Source organism: Triticum urartu, chromosome 4 (genome assembly GCF_003073215.2).
Source record: "Triticum urartu cultivar G1812 chromosome 4, Tu2.1, whole genome shotgun sequence".
Taxonomy (NCBI): domain Eukaryota; kingdom Viridiplantae; phylum Streptophyta; class Magnoliopsida; order Poales; family Poaceae; genus Triticum; species Triticum urartu.
In genome coordinates this window covers 573,485,077-573,507,042 of record NC_053025.1, presented here as the reverse complement: position 1 = coordinate 573,507,042, position 21,966 = coordinate 573,485,077, and positions in this window count along the sequence as shown.

The window sequence follows — 21,966 nt, the reverse complement described above, 5'->3', positions numbered from 1 at the left end:
CGTAGACCGAAAGCGGAAGCGTTAAGTAACGCGATTGATGTAGTCGAACATCTTCGCGATCCAACCGATCAAGTACCGAACACACGACACCTCCGCGATCTACACACGTTCAGCTCGGTGATGTCCCTCGAACTCTAGATCCAGCTGAGGCCAAGGGAGAGTTTCATCAGCACAACGGCGTGGTGACGGTGATGATGAAGTTACCGACGTAGGGCTTCGCCTAAGCACTATGCCAATATGACCGAGGTGTGTTTCTGTGGAGGGGGGCACCGCACAGGGCTGAAACAATTGTCAACTTGTGTGTTCTAGGATGCCCCCTGCCCCGTATATAAAGGAGCAAGGGGGAGGCCGGCCGGCCCTATAGGGCGCGCCCAAGGGGGGCAATCCTACTCCTAGTAGGAGTTGGACCCCCCTATTCCTATTCCTATGTAACACCCACGATGCGGCTATATCTCCCACGTGTCAGAGCACGACTTAGAGGCATAACCGCCTAGTAGTCATGTCGCAAGAGGGGTGATCTTTACACATCCCATGTATTGAATAAGTTAGAGATAAAGAGTTGACTTACAATCGCCACTTCACACAATACATAAATATAGCATTACATCATCCAGAATACAATCAAGGTCCGACTACGGAACCAAAATAAAGACAACCCCAAATGCGATAGGATCCCCGATCGCCCCAACTGGGCTCCACTACTGATCGCCTGGAAAGGAAACATAGTAACGTCCTGAATCCTCGTCGAACTCCCACTTGAGTTCGGTCGCATCCCTTGGAATGCATCATCGCCACCTGCATCTGGTTTTGGAAGTAACACTACAAAAAAAAGACACATCCGTGACATTTTGGGCCGAACGAAATTTGTTTTCTGTCATACATATGACACTTCTATGACGATAATTGTGACAAAACCCGGTATCATCATAGATGTGGTGGGCTCCTACTTCTATGACACAAAATCATGATGGAAAATGGGCTTTTCGTCCTGGGCGGGCCGGAGACGCAGCTGCATGACATTCTTTGGGCCGTCCATGATGGAAAAAAACCATGGTAGAAGTGAGGGCGAGGAAAATTTCGGAGAGTTCCCGGTTACGGTGGGAGGTCGAGGGCCGAGCGATGCGCGTTTCTCTCGTACACGTACGCGTGTGTGTGCGAGGCGTTGGCTCTAACTGAACCCGAGCGAGGCGTTGGGCTCTAACTGAACCCGAGCGATTGCATTGCAGGCTACGCGTTACTAAACCCGAGCGATCGATCGATGGCTGTTAACTGAACCCGATCGAGCGATTCCTTCGCTACTGCTGCTAACTGAAGCCGATCAATGCTGCCTCTAGGATGAACAGTGAGCGTTGCGGGGGTTTGGATGAACAGTGAGCGGTGACGTTGCCTCTGGATGAACAGGACCCCGTGGTGTAGTGGAGGGCTGGATGAACAGTAGACGGTGGAGGGGTGCCCGTGGAGGGGTGGTTGAACAGAACCCTATGGTGTGGAGGGCTGGATGAACAGTAGACGGTGGAGGGGTGGTTGAACAGTAGCCGGTGGAGTAGCGCGCGGTGGAGGCTGGATGAACAGGAGCCCATGGAGGCTGGAGGAGGTCGACGGTGGAGATGAACAGTATCCCGTGGAGTCCTGTTTTGCGGTACGCCACACCCGTCCCGATGAACAGGACACCCGTTTCGACCGTAGCGCTCCAACACAAGTCCGTTTCATCCGTTTTGCGGTACGCGACACCCCTCCCGATCAATAGGACCCCCGTTTCGACCGTAGGAGGTCCGTTTCCTCCGTTTTGCGGTACGCCAGACCCCTCCCGATCAACAGGACCCCGTTCCAAACGTAGGAGGTCCGTTTCCTCCGTTGTGCGGTACGCCATGCCTCGTTTCCATTGCCTGTTCCGTCCAAGCCCTCCTGATGAACACGACCACACATTCCGTTCCGACCCTATCGTTGCTCCACCGTTCCGTCTTCTTTTCCTTTTTGTGTTTTTTTTTTTTTGGTTTTTTTTGTTTTTTTGTTTTTTTTTTTTTTCTTTCTTTTTTTTGTAGCCGGAGGAACTTCACGATATCGCAGTCGGGGCGCCCCAGGATAGTCTACCTTGACGCAGTGCCGGTTGGCCCTTGCTCGCCAGTGTAACACGAGGACGTTTACGGGGGGCCGTTTCGCTCCGGTCGCGATCTTGCAGCCATGGAACGATGTCCGGGCGGACAGATGTGGCGTCGGAGGAGCTGCGGGTCGATTGACCCGTCCCTGGAGGTGAACAGATCAGGGCCTGTGTCATGTGTGTGGCGGGCTGCCCGTGGCGGCATAGGTAATCGTGAGGGACATTGCGACGGTGCGTCGCACGCGACGTTATGTACATGGTGGATCGTCTGCCGCGACGTACGACATCGGGTCGCGTTTTGCCTCGACAGCTCACCAGGATATGATTGGTGATCGGATCATACGGGCGGTTTGTTTTTGACTAGAAATGGACAAGGCGACGGATGCGGCGACCAGAGGGGGCCGACGGGCAGGCTTGTTCACGGCCGCGGGAGCGAGAGGATTGCGGGGGGGTCATCAGCAGGCAGTGTTGGGGCTGTAATGCGGTGGGGTGGGGCGGTGGATCGCATGGCGGGCGGGTCAAGGGGGTATTTGCGGGGGGGCCTCACGCAGGCAGGGGAAACAGGGGGGGCACGAAAGACGGGGGCTTCGGCCGGGGAGTTGCCCCCGCTGGTCAGGGGGAGGAAGATAGGTATGTGTGTGCAGGGATGAAGTGTAGACACGTGCTGGGCGTGGGCCGGACCAGCGTCCATGCCGCGCCACGGAGATGCCACTTGGCCGAGGGAAGCCGTGCCGGGACCTAGGGGGACCACGCCGAGCCGAGAGCACGAGGATCTGGAGGACGACGGTCGAGGCCTGAGGAAGTGTTGGACGACGCGTGACGAGGTATATTTGACGTCTGGGAATCGGTGATGAGTGCCCACAGGGAGGGAGGACGTTAGTGGGGCACGGGGGCGCGGCGGGGGGAGGCGGCCGGCGTCTTGCTAGTGAATTGTACACAGATGGGGTGGGGGGAGGAGTAGGGGATGTGCCTGGGCCTAGCAGGGGGAGGTAGGGTGGGCTGGGGAGGCCGCCGCCGCCGCGCAGCGGCCAAGGGAGGCAAGAGCCTCGAGGCACGACGGCGCTGGGGTGGGCAGCGGGAGCAAGAAAAGACCAGAGTGGAAGAAGCACGGTACGGCCGGCTGGATGTTTTTGGGATGCAGCGGTTACGGGCAGGGAGCGGAGCAGGGCAGAGGAGAAGGGACAAAGCTCTGCCAAGCCCGGGCAACGAGGTAGGCCGCAATTCCAGCCGGCCACGAGACGGGTGTGCCCAGCGAACAGGGGGATTGGTATTGTCATGGGTGGGGTGTCGGAAAGAAGGGAAGGCACGGCGGGCTTGGGCGAAGTAGGAGCGCGTGGGGGCCGATGCGGGCACCTTTTTGGGGGGAACTGGGGGGGGATTAACGAGTCAGAAGGCCGGGGCTGGGTGCCCGATAGGGCATGGGGGAGGAGCAGGAGGGGCGCGGATATAAGGAGGCAGGTGCCGGTGCTGGGCGGCCTGGTTGGATCCAGCGGGGGCCGCCGCTGTCAGCAGAGTCGTGTCTTCTACTGGCAGAGGCGTGGCTCGGGCGTGTTGGACTACTGGGTGAACTGCAGGCCCGCGCCGAGAGCACCATGGGGGGGATGCCGACGGGGAGGCGAGTGATAGTGGAATGACACACTGATGGGCAGTGGAAGTACGTCGTTTTGCAGGTGTTGGGTGCCCAGTTTTTGTCCTATGTTCGCGAAGGGGAAAGGACGAGGGGACGAGGGGGGAACGGAGCGCGGCTCGGCCGCCATCCGTGGAGAATAGACTCCAGCGGGTGGGGTGAGGAAGAGGGAGGGCGAGGCAGCGAGGGGAGGACGGGGGGGTTGCGGTGGAGGCCCGGCGCGACAGCACAGCCGGTTTCCGCGGGGAGGAGGGAAGCAGGCAGGCCGCGCGGCACGGGGGGGAGCGGCGGGAGAGGAAAGGAGAGAGGAAAGAAGCACGACGGCCGTGGGAGGGCATCAAACAGGACTGGCGGGGGCGGCAACCGGGGGGGAGGAAAGCCGCAAAGCGGGGAAAACAGCAGACCAACCCGGGCTGCCAGGAGGGCGAAGAATGGGACAGCCCCAGGGGCCGAGGCGGAAGGGGTGTGGGAGCCGCAGAGGAGGGGGGAGCATTACAGTCCCAAGGGGGGCCTACGGGGAAAGAAAGGAGAATTCGAAAGGGGGGCAGAGGGCGGGCGCGGCCGAAGGGGGGGAATGCCTAGAAAGTGCGACGCTACAGGCAAACGAGGGTGAAAAAAGAAAGGGTGAGAGCAAGAGAAAATCAACAAGGGTCTCTACGCAGAAAAAGTAAGTGGAGAGTGCAAAGCGGCGGAAAGGAAATATAAGGAGAGGGGACACGAAGGACCGGGGGGTGAGGGGAATGAAAGATAGCAGGCCAGGGCGCAAGGACGAGGGGTTACCATGGGCTCGCGGCAAGCCCGAAGGAAAGCGCGCCGCGGCGTGGAAAGCGTGGGCAGCCCAACAGACATGACAAAGCGACTTACTTGGCAAATCACAAAAAAGCTGGGCTATGGCCGTGGACCCAGCTGTCAGCCTCTCCACGTACAGTACTATTCCGATGGAAGTCGTTTCTTGACCACGTTGACCATGCCGCGCGGAGAGCACCACGGCAGTGGACGACGGCGAGGCCTAGGAAGGGGACGACACGGAGCCGGGGAAGACGCGGCAGTGGAAGCCCGCGCGGAGAGGAGTACGAGGGTTCACTGGTTCGGCTGCGTTGTGAGGCTGCCGTCGCCGCAGGGCCTGGCCAGCAGTGGGCATAGTAGGGGGCGGTGAGGCCTCCACGACAGCACAGCCGGCCACGGGAGGCAGGAGCATGCGGCACAACCGACACTGCTTTGGGAGGCTGGAGCAAGAAGACCAGAGGTTGAAGAAGCACTATGGCCGTTGGATGGACATCGTACGTTCACTTGAGCTAGAATCGTTCATATTGACTAAGTTGACAAAGCCCTCTGTCCCCGTCAACTTAGTAGGCCCACAAGTCAGCCTCCCACAATGGTGGGTCCCAGCTAGCAGGGTGTATTCATTTTTTGTGCGTAATAAGGAGGCACTTCCTTGCGTGCGAAGATATAGCTAGTGGGTCCGACATGTCAGCATGGGGAACATTTTTTTCGCGAAATACAGAGGCCCTTCCGGTGGGTCCCAGCTGCCAGGTGGAGGAATCATTATTTTGCGTGTACAATCCACTGCCGATGGATGTCGTTCGTTGACCACGTTGACCAAGCTGCGCCGAGAGCACCATGGCGGTGGACGACGATGAGGCCTAGGAAGGGAACGACACGGAGCCGGGGAAGACTCGGCAATGGTTGCCCACACGGTGGGGAGTACGAGGGTTTACTGGTTCGGCTGCCGTCGCCGGAAAATAACAGGAGGTGTGGGTGAGTAGAGGAAGCATGACCAGCAATGAAGTAGGGTGGGGCGGTGCGGCCCGTGCAGCAGCACAGCCGGCCACGGAAGGTGGGAGCAGGCAGTCCCACCGGAGCTGGTTTGGGCGGCTGGAGCAAGAAGATCAAATATTGAAGAAGCAGCACGGCCGTTGGATTAACATCCAACGGTCACTGCTGCTAGAATCGTTTGTAGACTAAGTTGACAAAGACAAAGTACACGCCAACCTAGTAGACCCACAAGTCAGCCTCCAAATCTGTCCCAAACAGCATACAACCCGAAATTTCTAGGCAGATTCAAATTAATTTTAAATCTAAATATACCTTAATTTAAATTCAATGAAATTTTACCCGCACAAAAACAATGAAATTTAAAATATCAAAATCCGAAAGAAAACAGTATTTTGGAACTAATTGCATGTTTGCTGTATTTTTTCATTTTACAACCCATTTATTATTACTTATAGCCCATTTCTTATTACTTATAGCCCATTTTCTGGGTAAAATGCATCCCTCCTCGTCTTGAAAGGTTTCCGGCCCTGCAGGGCGTAGAAAAGCATGTAGGCCTACATTGGTTATTCTGCAAAAAACAAAATAGCTGGCTAGCCATTTTCAGAAAGGAAAAAAACAAACTGGGTTGGTCATGTGCTAACAACCCAGTTGATACCCTTCTCCGTCCCGAAAAAACAAAATTACTGCGCACGCTGCTGGGTCCCTACTGTCATCCTCACCATGTACAGTCATCTCCTTATTCCTCTCGGTTGTTGACCATGTTGACAACACCGGAGGGCGGCGCCGCGGCGAGCGAACCAAGGCGGAGGACGATGGTGAGGCCTCGGATGGGAACGAACAGGAGCCGGGGCAGATCACAGCCAGCCGTGGGAGGCGGGAGCAGGCGGTCCCGCCGACGCTGTTTGGCTTTGGCGGCTCGAGGAAGAAGAGACTAGAAGACGCGACAGACGTTGAATGTCAATCAACGGTCAAGGTTGGCGCACAATCGTTTTGTTGACTAGCGGACACCAAGTAGCATACTTTTTTATATATAGGAAGAAAACTGCGAGGAAAATGCGTTCGTCTGCCGTCCCCTCACAGGGAAACGTTCGCCACATAAGTGACTAGCACCCTTGGTTTTCAACCGAGAGGTCTTGGGTTCGAGTCCAGGAACTCTCAATTTTGTCCTCCTTCCTTCCTAGCAAAAAAGGGAAAGAAAATCAAAGACTTGGGAAGGCTTACAGACAAGCTAGTGTACCAGTAATGAGACGTTGCCGAGTTTCAGAAAAAAAGAAAGATGTGCTCCTGTAGCTGGTTCGAATTCCAAACCTAGACTATGACTATATATGGTGCTATGCTACTCTGCAAGTAATGAAACTGACATATCCAACGTTCGCTTCTCCTCTTCTCTACTTACTCTGCCTAGCATCAGAAGCTCTGGCCGCAGCAACCATGTCGCTGGCTGCTCGTCCACCTGCTCTTCAGCAGGCAACAACCAGATATGCGCCAAGTCGCAACCCGTACCATCGCCTGTGGGTCTCATCACACCCTCGCCGGCACGCGCACCGCAGCCGATTGCTCATCGCAACCCGCTGCCGTTGGTGTGGTGCCACTGCTGCAAATCACGCAGAGTCATCCGTCGCGTCTCAACCACAATCCGCAACCCTGGCCGAGTCTTCTACAAATGCCCGAATCATGGGGTAATAATATGTTTAAGTGTTGTTCTGCTGCTTTCAGTTGCTGATTTTTTTAATAGTTTGGTTGATGATCTACCAATTTGATTCGTGCAGAAAAGGGAAGATTCGTGTGATTTGTATTTCTGGGAAGTTGCTGATGTGGGGGAATGCAACTACGCTGATTATTTGGTTAGCCGAGGAATCCCAATACCAGCAGGTTGGGGTGTTGGACAAGTAACTGAAGGAACGACAGAAGAGGAAGATGCAGAGCAGAAGGTTAAAGATGCAGTTCCTCTGATCATGGCCAAGCAACAGCTGCTGAACGGCCTTGACAGCAATGAGGAGATGAAAGAGCTTGTGAAGATAATGGGCAAAATCATGTGCTCTGCAGGATGATTGTCTCTTTATTTGCTGAAACTAGTAATGAATGAAACCTGTGTAGCAGGCTGGGCGTAGTGTTGTGAACATCTAATGATTTCTATTAACGGAAATCAGGGGGTATCCCCTTTTGCTCATATAAATAAATAAATAGCAGAGGCCCTGTCGGGTCAGCTTTGTTCTCATTCGAAGACGTCGAGCAAATTGCAGTCCAACAGCAAACTATGTCATCAAATTCAAGTTTCACAGCCAAATATGAGTACAACTAAACAACAATGTCATCATGTTTTAGTTGTCATACAATCACCAAACACAAATCAGCATACATAACAAGTGATGTTCTCATAGCAAAATACTAAACAACATGTTCATCAGGTTTCAGTTGTCATAGCAAACACAATTTCACATAGTAGATAAAATCTTCTGACAGGCAAATACGACAAAAGCAATGTAATCATCATCCGCAGCAGCAGCGTCAACATCTTCGCCATGTGTATCAGTCTGAATCGTAATTCCCACATGGTGTCATCTTCTTCTTCGTCCTCAACATCCTCGAACGTTGGCTTCTTCTTGATCAACTCTTGTATGTCCACAGCACGACAGGCAATCTTTTCGCCGGCGTCATTGACGTGATGGTTCTCAAAGATATTAGGAACATCTGTGTTATCTTGTACATCAGGAGCAGTGTAAGCATCATCTTGTTGTGCAACTTCATTAAACGAATTCCTCATCGCTACCGTGCAAATGTGTCTTCCAAGAAAAATATCTGTGTTGCTTGATTTGCCAAAATAAAAGGCTCGTTGGTCTGGTACGCCGCCTTGACATTGATGGATTTGAAATAATCATCAGCTCTGGGTTTTGCGATCCTGGAAAACAGGTTATACCAACGACAGCACAACAGAACCACACACCGATGATCCTCGAAACTGGAGATATACTGCAACTGAATAATGTCTGTTATGTTAGCATACATTTCAGTTGTCTCTTTGTCATACGTATCCGTGCTCATGATGGCACTATTTTGTGTCTTCCTGCCTTCGTCTCGTGCAAGGGTGTTGTAGCGCACATCTCCAACAACGCAAGATTCATAATGTCTTACCCGAGTATCAGGACCCATTGCTAGTGAGTAAAGGGCATCATCAACTGCCTGCCCATCCTCCCGCATCTTCTTAACCTATGGTTAGAAAATAGACAAGCTGATCATCTAATGTACTCAATATATTAAAAAAACTGATAGTGCACTTCAAAAGCTTACATGGTTCTTGAACCATTTCGCAAATCCTGCCATAACTAGTTTGTCAATGTTTCTTCGATTTTGCGGCAGTAACTCCTCTTTGTAGATGCTGCACAACATAGTGATCGCGTCAAACATCTAAATATATAAGAATGTGCTGCAAGTTTAGTAGATTACGATGTATAAGCTGCAGTACTGCACTTACTTGATATAAGGTAGTATCTCAGGATAGTTATTCAACACATACCAAACCATTTTGTCCAAATCTTTAGGTTTGTCCTCTTGTCGACTCTTCCCTGTAACTCGAACAGAATAATCGAAAACATTGAGCCCGGGATTGTCTTCACCATTCTTTTGCTAAGCTGATCAGCTGTTTCAATGTATTTTGAGCAGAATGTCACCGCTTCTGTAGCAATGTAGGCCTCTGCAATGGAACCCTCGGGTCTAGCTCTGTCCTAACATAGCCCTTGAAAGTGCTAGCCACCTTTAAATAGGGTACATCCAGCCATACTGTACTGGACCTCTAAGTAGTGCCTCATCAGGTAGATGAACAGCCAAATGCACCATCACATCAAAGAAGTCTGGAGGATATATCTTCTCAAGGTCGCATAGGATAGTTAGTATCTTGTCTCTAAGACACTCCAAACCATCTATCCTGATATTCCTACTGCAGAGTTCCCTGAAGAATTGTCCCAACTCTGCAACTGCTCTGTATAAGTCAGGGCGGCCCAATCCTCTAAGGATAACAGGTAAAACCCTTTGAAGTAGGACGTGGCAGTCATGAGTTTTCAACCCTTGTACCTTGTTTCCATCTGCACTGACTCTCCTTTCAGGGTTGGAAGCAAATCCATGTGGGAATCTCACACGTGACAGGACCTCGCAGAATTCTTTTCTTTTTACCTTGTCCAAGACGTACACAGCTGGTGCCATATCCCGTGGTTTACCTTCATCTTGCACCTGCAAATCCTTTCTGATACCCAGGTGTGTCAAATCAATCCTAGATTTTAAGGTATCTTTCGTCTTGCCTTCAATATTAAGAAGTGTGCCGATAATGCTGTCACATATATTTTTCTCGATGTGCATCACATCAAGATTATGCTCAGATCCAAATCTTTCCAATACTCCAAGTCCCAGAAAGTGGACCTGCGGGTAAACAATAATCTCTCTTCTACCCTGCCACGCTTCCTTTTCCCGCTACCATTACCAGGATGGTTTCCTGGTGCAATATGCTTGACCTTCTTAGGCGGTTTCCAGGATGGTTTTCATGCTTTGCATTGAACACATGTCTTGGTATTTTCTAGGATGTAGCTTGTCCTTGGCAAGGAAACGGCGGTGTCCAATGTAACAGATCTTGCTAAGTATTGCGTATGACAGCGGATTCCTGTCACATCGAACACATGCATTGTAACCATGTGTCGTTCGCCCTGACATAGTGCCCAAAGCCGATAATCATGGATGCACCAAATTATAACAGCACGCAGAAAGAAATCAGCTGGTGGGCTGCTATATAGGTCTCGAGTGAGAACACCCTTCCATAGCTGTTGAAGTTCCTCCACAAGAGGCTCCATGAACAAATCAAAATCCTTTCCAGGACTTTTTGGACCTGGGATGAGCAAGGCCATCATGTAGTTTGATTCTTTGGTGCAGACATTTGGAGGCATGTTGTAAGGGATAACAAGCACTGGCCACATGCTATATGTGGCGCTCTGGTGGCCAAATGGGTTAAATCCATCTGAAGCTAAGCCAAGTCTAATGTTTCTCGGGTCAGCAGCAAACTCTTTGTGTTTATCATTGAAGCTTTTCCACTCACTACCATGAGATGGATGGCTCATTACATTCTGATCTCTGTACTCCTGGTTCCTAGAATGCCACAGTACATCCTCTCTTGTTTCAGCATCATGAAACAACCTCTGCAATCTTGGTGTAATTGGAAAATGTCTCAGAACATTATGAGGAATCCTCTTCACAGCATCGCCATCTTTCCATCTTGATGATTTGCATTTCGGGCATTCACTTAAGTTGGCATAATCCTTCTGGAACAGAACACAATTATTCTTACAAACATGGATCATATCATATCCAATTCCAACTGCACGAAGGAAATTCTTCATTTTACTAGAAGTGTTTGGCAGCTCAGACGCATCTGGGAAAGATTTGCAGAAAGCAGCCAACATCGCATCGAATGATTTGTTGGTCATCCACTCAGATGTCTTCACCTGAAGAAAGGTGACCATATCTAAGAATACTAACATCTTATTTCATGGGGTGACAGCAACGTTGCATTGTTCAAACATGCGGGCCCACCGTTTTTCTTCTGCAGGTGAAAGTTCACGGAATGCACGAGCATTTCGTAGCATTGTTTCAATGTTGGTCAAACTCACTGGCTCCGCCACCACCACCTCCTCCTCCTCTTTCACCTGAGCATCAGGCAGATCAAGATGGTGATCTGCTGCTTCCACGTAGTCAATAACATTGACGTTCACAGCTTCACCATGATGAACCCACCTAGTATATGTGACCGACATCCCATACAACTGTAGATGATTTTGCACAGTTGACTGGGGTCTTGTAACTGGATTCATACAACTGCTACACGGGCAGAGCACATCTGATTTCGGACCACTGTACTCAACTCTGATAAAGTTCATGAAGTTTTCAACCCCTTGACATATGCAGCGGAGAATCTTTGAGCAGAAGTTATCCAAGTCTGTCCATCTGTTAGACATACAAATTAGTTCTTCTACTAGATATTATAGGAAAAACATATATGCTTTTTTATGAAGTCCAGAAAAAATACCTAGGTCGATGTCTAAAGCTATGGCAAGATATTTGGACGAGCAGATCTAAGTAACGAAATATATGTAAAGCTAATTCAGCAAACAGATTTGAGTGCCAAATTATGGCAGGCTGTTTCAGCAGTCAATGAGGCCGAGCACACAGCCATCGAACTATCGAAGGCCATCGCAGCAACAAAGATCGAGTATAAAACGGTGTAGAGCTATTTCAGCTAACAGATTGGCTACTAGACCATGGCAATCTACGTCACAATAAATATATGGCAGGATATTTTAGCAACTAATCGGCCTTGGCATGCCATCTCAGCTAAGCAGATTGAGTGTAGAACAGGGCATGGAAGCTTCTTAATCAGAGCATATTAACAGTAAACTACTTCCGCAAGCAGTGAGATTAACAGCATCTATCAGCTAACATTCAGCGCTACACCGACATGAACGGGGCCTCAGTCTAGAATGCGCATACCGTGGGAGAAGCTGACTGCCGTGCGTCTCCACACGAACGTCGCCAGCGGTGGCGGCGCTGACCACCATGCGCCTCCACAAGAACGTAGCCACAGGTGGCGGCGCGGTTAAAGGACGGCAGTCTACGAGAGCGTAATGTGGGAGCGAGAGGATCGCCGAACCGTGGCGCCGACGTATCGGCGCGGCGGGGAGGGCGGCTTTGGCAGAGCAAATGGAGTGGAGGGGGACAAGGGGGAGATCTGACAGATATGAAGGAAACTATGGTAATTTTGCAAAAAGATACTCACACCCCTCTCCACATTTGCAAATAAGGCCTTCCCTCATTCATCCTTTTCTCCCACAAGACAACTAGTCATACAAATGCATCTTGATGTTCCGTGCAACGCACATGGATCTTGCTAGGGTACATAAAAAGCAGAGTTGGTGATGATGGTGTGCGTGCCATCCTGCAATATAGGTCGTCCGATCTATATCTAATGGATAGGAAGGAAACTATGACAATTTACCCGCACTCCTCTCCACATTTGCAGATAAGGCCTTCCCTCGTTCATCCTTTTCTCCCACAAGACCTTGATGTCACGTGCAAGGCACGGGCATCTTGCTAGTTTTCTATAAACTTGGCCAAATTTTATGAAGTTTGACTTCAAACAAACCTAATATGCAGAGTAAATAAAAACAGAAGGAGTATTTTACTCCGTGACCAAGACGGAAGGGAAAACGAGACAACTTATTGTTTTTTGAGCCGTTCAAGTATAATCATGCGGCATTGCTTATTTCTTAGTCCTCTCCACCCATATTCTCCATCGATCATGCCGCCCTTCGGTCGAGTCCATCCCCTCGCATGCGTCATTTGAACATTCCACCGAGTATCATTTGCATGTGGGCCTAGACCATGTGACGGTGTCCTAGACTAGGGGGTACTCACCACGTCATATCCCGATCTGTCAGATTGGGCCGAGGACCCCCATGGCCGTATACTCATGCGCCAGTTCGGACAGCTGCCGCATACAAGGAAGATTCCACAAGACTTGGCAATCAAGAGAAGGACTCCTCCCCACCGGCGTATTCGGCTAGGACTCTTGTTATCCTAGGCCTCTGGTGCATTATATAAACCAGGGCCAGGCTAGTCGATAAAATATACAAATCCATATACAACAATCATACCATATGCTAGCTTCTAGGGTTTAGCCTCCTTGATCTCGTGGTAGATCTACTCTTGTACTACCCACATCATCAATATTAATCAAGCAGGACGTAGGGTTTTACCTCCATCAAGAGGGCCCGAACCTGGGTAAAACATCATGTTCCCTGCCTCCTGTTACCATCCGGCCTAGACGCACAGTTCGGGACCCCCTACCCGAGATCCACCAGTTTTGACACCGACATTGGTGCTTTCATTGAGAGTTCCACTGTGTGATCGACAAAAAGATCGATGGCTCGCCTGCAGATCAACTGCGACTTCGGCATCTTCGTCACCAGCTCGACTGGTCACCTTGGTTCGACCAAGAACTGTGCCCCGTGTTCGGATCACCATGTTCGGACAAGGGCCTTCATCAACACCAACTCTGATATCTATCAAGATCATGGAGGAATCGTCCATGGAGCTCGGGGGCTCAACGTCAACATTGCCCTCGGGTGACCGTGCTGTTTTTCGAGACAGCGAACGCATATCCGCCGCCACCGCCTCCTCGAGCATCACTTTAACGATCGCTTCAGTGGAATTGTGCGTAATCGAGTCTACAACAACCCTAGAAAATTTCGTCAAGTTCCGATGGAGGAATCTCCGGCAATCTATGATATACCGGAGCCCTATCAAATCTGGACGGGAATCTGGACGAGTTTAGGGCGTGGTGTCTAGCTTCTAGCTCGGACGTCCTTTGAAAGATCCAACCGTTGCTCGACTGCGGAATTCCTATATCTACCACCTCTCAAAATTTCAGCTCGATCCGACCGTCCAAACTCCGGGAACCTTCCGATTAGTGCATCACTTTTTGGATTTGTTTTCTGCGCGAAAACGAATCCGACCCGAGTTCGTCTTTTTTATGAACAATATTTCGGACATCCCTTTTGAAGGAAGTTTTGTATGGGGTATTGTGTTTTGTTCCCGAACACATCCCACTAACTTTAAAATCTTTTGAACATGATCTTCAATATCATGCTGGTGTCAAACCAGTCCGGCAATATTGCTCCACGGCTGCCGACCTGCGCTAGACACGTCGTCACTTTATTGTGCCGAGCTCAACTTCTTCAGATCATCACCTCGGCAAGCTGAACAACAGTTCGGCATCGCAAAGAATAAAATCATCACCAACATCGCCGCCCCATGGATTACACGAAGCGGGCACACCGGCATCGCTGCACGGTCGCTTCATCAAGCCAGCATCGACCACGTCACAACCTGCATCGACGGGGCTGCACTATTGCTTCTTCAAGCTGGTGTCCATCACGCCGACCTACTTCGACTCATCGGCTGACATCGAGGCTTCGACATCTCGGCTGGACCGGGGGCTTCGCCATCTCTTCATCAACCTACTCCGGACACTTCGGCGTCACTAGCCAACCAGCTCCGTCACGTTAGCTGGGCCGAGGGCTTTGCCTCGGCGAGTCAACCTTTACCAGCATTGCCATGCCGTCGTTTTATCGCCCATCAGGAAATGGGTGTACGGAGAGGGTCCCAATTTTAGGAATCACCTTCCTTCGGATTGCTACAACAAATAAACAAGGTGCTATCAATCCCTAATATTTTTTGCTTGTTTGGGTTCATTTTTCCCAAGGAATTATTACTCCGGTTTGTCCATCATATGTACACAGGTCTATCAAATGGTGGCCGCATTAACGACAGTCGCATGGTGGTTCGGTCAGTTTCCGTACATAGTCCGGCGAACGCCGCATCCGGAGCTCGGACCGACCTACGAATTCAGGCTTTGCCACGCCTTTACCGCATCACGCCGACACCCTGCATCGACAATGACTTCGGCGCCAGGCCATATCTCTTTTATTACTCACTTTGCAACGTTTTTTTAATTTAATTATCATTATGACTATTATCTCCGGTTTGCACTATTTTTGTGCACAGGAAAATGATTCGGGGACTTCGGCGTCACTGTGCCGGTCTGCATTGACCGTGCTATGTCACCACTTTGTCGTTTCGAGCTCTCCGCTCCGCCACCTCGGGACCGGCTTGGGGGATGGAACCTTGCCCCGCATCAAGCTCGGACCGCGTCATCAATACCGAACACATTAGCCAGCTAAGTCGCTTTCATGCTCAAAGCTTTAATTTCTAACTTGTGTTCGGTTCGACCAAGCATTGTACTTTTTTGGAAAAAAGTTGCTTGTAAAAAAATTTCCTTGTCCAAACTTTGTTTGTGACACACAAATTCAAGGACCCAATTCACTTGGGGGCTTCCTTTATGAAGCTTTTTCCTCTTGCATATGATTATACTTGTACGGCTTCGTTCCTTGTTCGTGTATTATGCCACAATATGCACCATATTGACTTAAGCGATTTGCAAGCTGGGTTGCCTCGCTCTTGTGTTTACCCCTACGTTCCCGATTGTTCGGCTAGGGAGTAAAGGGAGCACCTCTGCGATTGTCACGATCGGGAGCCGGACCTCAGACTGGGTGAAGCCGTAAGCTAGCGCTCTTATAGTTTTCAATGATGGTTGGCACACAACGGAACTCATGAGTACAAAAAATCTATTGCACAAGTCTCATAATAACAATGAGCACCAAAGAAAGGTACCAGTGGGGGTACTATTTTCTTCGAAGATGCTTCTTACACTTCACGGTAATATAGCATAAGTTCCCTGAGCGCGCTTTGTCTGTTACAGCCTTATGGCCTGATTGCTTGGTTATTGGAAACACCGTCGATATTCTCGACCGATGGAGTACATAAAACTTTTTGGTCCTTGACCGAAGAGGGAGAAGCTGACGGTCGGTTAAGACGCGTTTAAAGTTCGGTTGAACATAGATATGATATAAGTACTTCGGTACATGCAATCATTCTTCTACCCAAGTCACTTGGGGGCTCTTAAGTTTATTTGAGCCGTTTTATAATAAGTGTTCTTCTTCTTAGTTGTTGCAATGTTTTATTATTATTTATCACTCCTTTTTTCGACACGAGTGTGCGGTCACTAGCCGGGGAGCCTAATTTCTCTCTCAAAGCCGCTAGAGTTTAGTTTGCTAAACTGGCCTGATGAGAAGTACTCCGCCCTCGGGATAGGAGGTTGAAGCCGTAAGCTGACCCGCTTGAAGTCTTGAGATAGGATGTATCATGTTAAAGCACGACAGAATCACTTTTTTTTTCTTCTAAAACCAATTTTTGGATTGGCACTGAACACTTGATCTTGTTCAGACGTCAAGTTTTTACTGACGTTTTTTGGCTTTTCGAGCCTATGGCACTTTTAAACTATTTGTGCTTTTCCAGCATTAGTCTCGCAGTGCAATGCCGGACACCTTTAGGGATTCGGCAAAAACATTCTCAGATATTGCTATATATGCATCGGTTTCGAATTGTGTCTTCAGTCAATAGTTGGGTTGCCCGGCTCCTGCACTTGCTTCCTATGTTCTGTTTTGTTCGGCTAGGCGTGCAAAGGGAGAACCACTGCGATTGTGCTTCCAGCTCACATGGTTAAGCACCTCAGTGGAGAAAGCCGAAAACTAAATTTCACAATAAGCGTAAACTGGTCAGCGATCCGATGACTATGTTAAATGATGGGCCGTTCATAACATTGGCCGAAGTATTTACGGCTTGACCCCGACTGTCGCCAAACACTACCGGGGGCTATTAACTGGCCTCCCAAACTAAATCCTCAATATTTTGCTCTTACATTAGAGCTGAGGTTTGATGATCATGCTTAGCATGACAACCCAAAGAAAGGAAGCGATAGCGGGACTATTTTCTTTGAAAGACATTTCTTCTGTTAAACAGTAATATAACTCACTTAGTACCTTTGTTTATAAAACCGTATGGCCAGATTGCCTTGTTTGTCGTAAATCTTTGCCCTCATAAAGGCTTTATAAAGTAGGACAAACACTCCTCGGCTACTAGCCGAGGAGGTGGAAGCCAATGGTCTGTCAAAAAAGTTTTGTACAATGCGGATCCAAGCATTAATGACGTAAAGTACTTGGATACATAGTGTCATTACACATAATTTGTGATTTTACTATGGATATCGATCCTTAATTCGGCCACCCGTGCCCGCATTAAGGCTCGGGGGCTACTGGGCTTCGGCCTTATTATTTACAAATATTAAAGGGGCACATCGATCCCCTGATCTGGTGTTGCCACCCGACCAGTGTCTCGGGGGCTACTGCATTGCCTGTTCAATGCAGAAAATTTTAAGTGCTATACAGTTGCCGAGGAGATTTTGATCCTCAGGTTGGTCGGCCGCACCCAACCTGAGTCTCGAGGACTAAGCACGCCGCTTTTTGTGTCCCGAAGTATTCTGCCGAGCTAGGACTTGATCCTCAGGCCGATTTTGCAAATCAACCTAAGTCTCAGCGGCTACTGGGATCAGCGGTTTTACGTCATCCTTCAGGTGCATCTCGGGTTTTAGACCGATACACACCTTGAGGGCTACTGGCTATATATCTCGGCAGAGAATAAATTGCACCAATAAAAAATATTCACAAAAATCGACCCACATTCGGGGTGGTGCACCACCTCGGAAGCAGTCCGGCATAAAGCTCGGGCGCTAGTGGCTGGCTCCATAGAGGACATTTCCGGCATTAAGCTCGGCTAAACTCCTTCAGACTTTTTTGAACCAAGGTGATATGACACCTCGGATATAGTCCGGCGTTGGAGCTCGGATACAGTCCATCGTTGAAGCTCGGATACATAGTCCGGCGTTGGAGCTCGGATACATTCTGGCGTTAGAGCTGGGAAGCGGTCCGGCATTGGTGCTCGGCTGCAAAAGATACCTCGAATACAGTCCGGCTTTAGAGCTCAAACGCAAGAGGACACTGCCTCCCGGGAACAACTTCAAACCCGAGGTGTGGCATAAAAACAATAAGGCATTGATAAAGGCCGGAAACTTAAAGGCGCTCCTCGGATACCCGGCGTATAAACTCGTCGAATGCATTTCGGTGATCCTCAAGATCGAAGATGAGAAGATTTGTTGAACCAGTTTTCAAGACCGACGACCGAAGATGAAGAACAGTTCGGAAGAATCGAGGAGCGTCCCTAACTTGAAGACTGGTTCAGGGGGCTACTGACAGTGTCCTGGACTAGGGGGTACTCACCACGTCATCTCCCGATCTGTCAGATTGGGCCGAGGACCCCCATGGCCGTATACTCATGGGCCAGTTCGGACATCTACCGCATACAAGGAAGATTCCACAAGACTTGGCGATCAAGAGAAGGACTCCTCCCCACCAGCATATTCGGCTAGGACTCTTGTTATCCTAGGCCTCTGGTGCATTATATAAACCAGGGCCAGGCTAGTCGATAGAATATACAACTCCATATACAACAATCATACCATAGGCTAGCTTCTAGGGTTTAGCCTCTTTGATCTCGTGGTAGATCTACTCTTGTACTACCCATATCATCAATATTAATCAAGCAGGACGTAGGGTTTTACCTCCATCAAGAGGGCCCGAACCTTGGTAAAACATCATGTTCCCTGCCTCCTGTTACCATCCGGCCTAGACGCATAGTTCGGGACCCCCTACGCGAGATCCGCCGGTTTTGACACCGACACCATGCTTGTATTTCCAATGTTGTAATTTGTCCGACATGCATACAAACAAACGATTCATTTAAAGTTTCACTTTGCCTCCACTACGTGTTGCTTCCCATCTTAGTATTGACATCCCATTCGGTTCATGCCCCGACACATCTTGACGAGATCGATTGATGTTGAGAGATCAATTGCGTGTCGTGCAAGGATATAAAGGTTTGGTCTGTTTCTATGATAGAAATGACCCGCGGAGGGGGTGTCTATGGGGATCAGAGCGAGTATATTGTACATTCATAAGCGAAACGAACGTATTGTACTCACCCTAGTCCTCTTTCAACCAATCTCCGGACCCCAAGATGAAATCGAGAGAAAACGAGTGGGTGCATGTGTGATACCTAAGGCGGATTCAGAATTTTGAACCGGTGATCATAGTATCCGCAAATCATGTATAAAGGGTATTGAATGTTCGTTTCTCTTTTGAACGTACAATATACTCCCTCTGGTCCTTTTTAGTTTACATATAAGTTTTATGTGTAGTCAAAGTATCTCTACTTTGATCAAACTTACAGAAAAAGTATCAACATTCAACAACTCCCAATCAATATTGTTAGATTCATATGCACTCCTAGATTTGTATTCAAACAGAGATGGTTTCATATTTGTTTTCAACCACGTGAATGTGCTTGTTCTCGCACATGCTCTTCCTACTAGGATTTCTCCATGTATAGCCAGTCCAATAGTAACTTTTTAAGCTCCCTTTCCAATAGTACTAGTGGAGTACTGACAACATCTGTAGTAGAGTATGCACTGCTCATAGTACTCCCTCCTTCCATTTCTATAGGGACTAAGAGCAAGTCTAATAAGGCCTAGTCAGCAAGCTATAAGACTTGTCATGTCATTAAAATCCTACTTGGAGGAGTGAGAAGAGAGTAGAGAGAGTGAAGCGGGCTCTTATATTCTACAGTCAAGAAAAAATAGTATGCATGAAACTCTCTTCCAATCATATACCTAGCTCATGCAAATATTAAATGCTTAGAGCCAACCTAATAGCCATTCTAAGAGCCAACTTACATGGCACTTTTTCCTATGTGAAGGAGAGAGATGTGAAAAAGTAAGGGGAGTGAGCTCTCATGCAAGAGCCTAGCTATATACGCATTCCTAGGTAAATACAATAAATATGAAGAAAGAGATAGAGAGGAGATGGGAAAAAATACTAATACAATAGCCAACCTTATATTTTTTTGTGGGAAATAGCCAACCTTATAGCCCACACTATTGTATGAGTGCATATAGATGACATGGCAGTTCCTTATAGCCATCGGCTGGCTATATTATTAACCATGCTCTAATGCATTTTTCAAAACCGCCTTTGACTATTGACAAGATTAATAGTATATGAGATGTATAATGTGAAAATTATATCATTGGAAGCTCCTTCCACATGCAAATTTGACCGTATGCTTTGTGTAAGTTGCATGTCATATATTATTACTCTAACATTTGGTCAAAGTTAGCCTCAAAAAACGCATTAGGCCCTGTAGATGGAAGGAGGGAGTAGTAGTGGAAGTGGATCCTCTGACGTAGGTATCCCTGTCTTACCCTCCCTTTCGGTCACTTACTGGCAGAGCCCATGCTTGCTAGGCCCCGCATGTCAGTTACTCAATGGGTTTGGCCACGTCAAGGGATCCTCATCCGTAGTATACTCCCTCTATTTTTATTTACTCCACATAAAATGGAGGGAGTGGTAGTATAAATGACGCAGGCGGGGAGGGGGAAGGACGTCAGTTTGCTCTCAACTGCGGTCCCACAAGCGAGTGAAAACGCAAGACGAAGCGTGTTCCATTCGGTGAACGACGTGGAGGGTCCAGCGTGCGGGGGGTGCAATGCGAACACGACAAGAGCGATGTAAAGTCAAAACCGATTGGTGGGGCGTCACAGGAACCACTGTTCACACCAGAGCCTTCGCTGCTTGGCCTACGCCAGCCACAGCTCCAAAACCACACCTCCTCTCTAGCCCATTCCCCCACCTTTCGATCCCCTAGCCCGCATCAAGCGTCCCCTAGTTCGCCAAAAAGCCATGGTGCGCCGCAAGGTCACGTACTACAAGATGCTAACGCCGGAGCGCTGCGCAGAAATCGTGGCGGCGGTCGGTGCCACAGACCTCCGTTCCCAAGCTCTCTTTGCGGCGGGCCAATCCCCGAGTTCTCTGGAGCCAAGCTACGAGGAGGAGGAAGCCGATCCAATGTTCATGGTGGAGGTCGCGGCACAGAAGGCCCTCGATGGGTATCAGACAATCTACATCGACTTCGTGCCGACATTCGGGTCCCCCATGGTGCAGGCGGACTAGCGGTTCAACCTGGCGATACTAAAGGAGGACCGGGAGGCAGAGGCTCAACTCGATGCGGAGCGCGTGCATGCCGCTGCCATCGAGGCTCTCCTGCAGGCGGAACCGGATGTCATGGATGTGAACCGGGCTGCGGAGGCTCAACTCGACACGGAGCGCCATTACAAAAAAAGACACATCTGTGACATTTTGGGCCGAACGATTTTTTTCTGTCATACTTATGACACTTCTATGACGATAATTGTGACAAAAACCCGGTATCATCATATATGTGGTGGGGTCCTACTTCTATGACAAAAAATCATGACAGAAAATGGGCTTTTCATCCTAGGCGGGCCGAAGACGCAGCTACATGACATTCTTTGGGCCGTCCATGACAGAAAAACCGTGGTAGAAGCGAGGGCGCGGAAAATATTGGGGAGTCCCCGGTTACGGTGGGGGGTCGGGGGCCGAGGGATGCGCATTTCTCTCGTACGTACGCATGTGTGTGCGAGGCGTTGGGCTCTAACCGAACTCGAGCGAGGCGTTGGGCTCTAACTGAACCCGAGCGATTGCACTGCAGGCTATGCGTTACTGAACCCGAGTGATCGATCTATGGCTGTTAACTGAACCTGATCGAGCGATTCCTTCGCTACTACTGCTAAACTGAAGCCGATCGATGCTGCCTCTGGGATGAACAGTGAGCATTGCGGGGGGGGGGGGTTGGATGAACAGTTCCCGGTGGGGGTGGATGAACAGGACCCCGTGGTGTTGCCTCTGGATGAACAGGACCCCGATCGATCGAGCCGGTTGGGGCTGGATGAACAGGACCCCGTGGAGGGCAGGATGAACAGTAGCCCGTGGAGGGGTGGTTGAACAGGAGCCGTGGAGGGCAGGATGAACAGTAGCCCGTGGAGGGGTGGTTGAATAGGAGC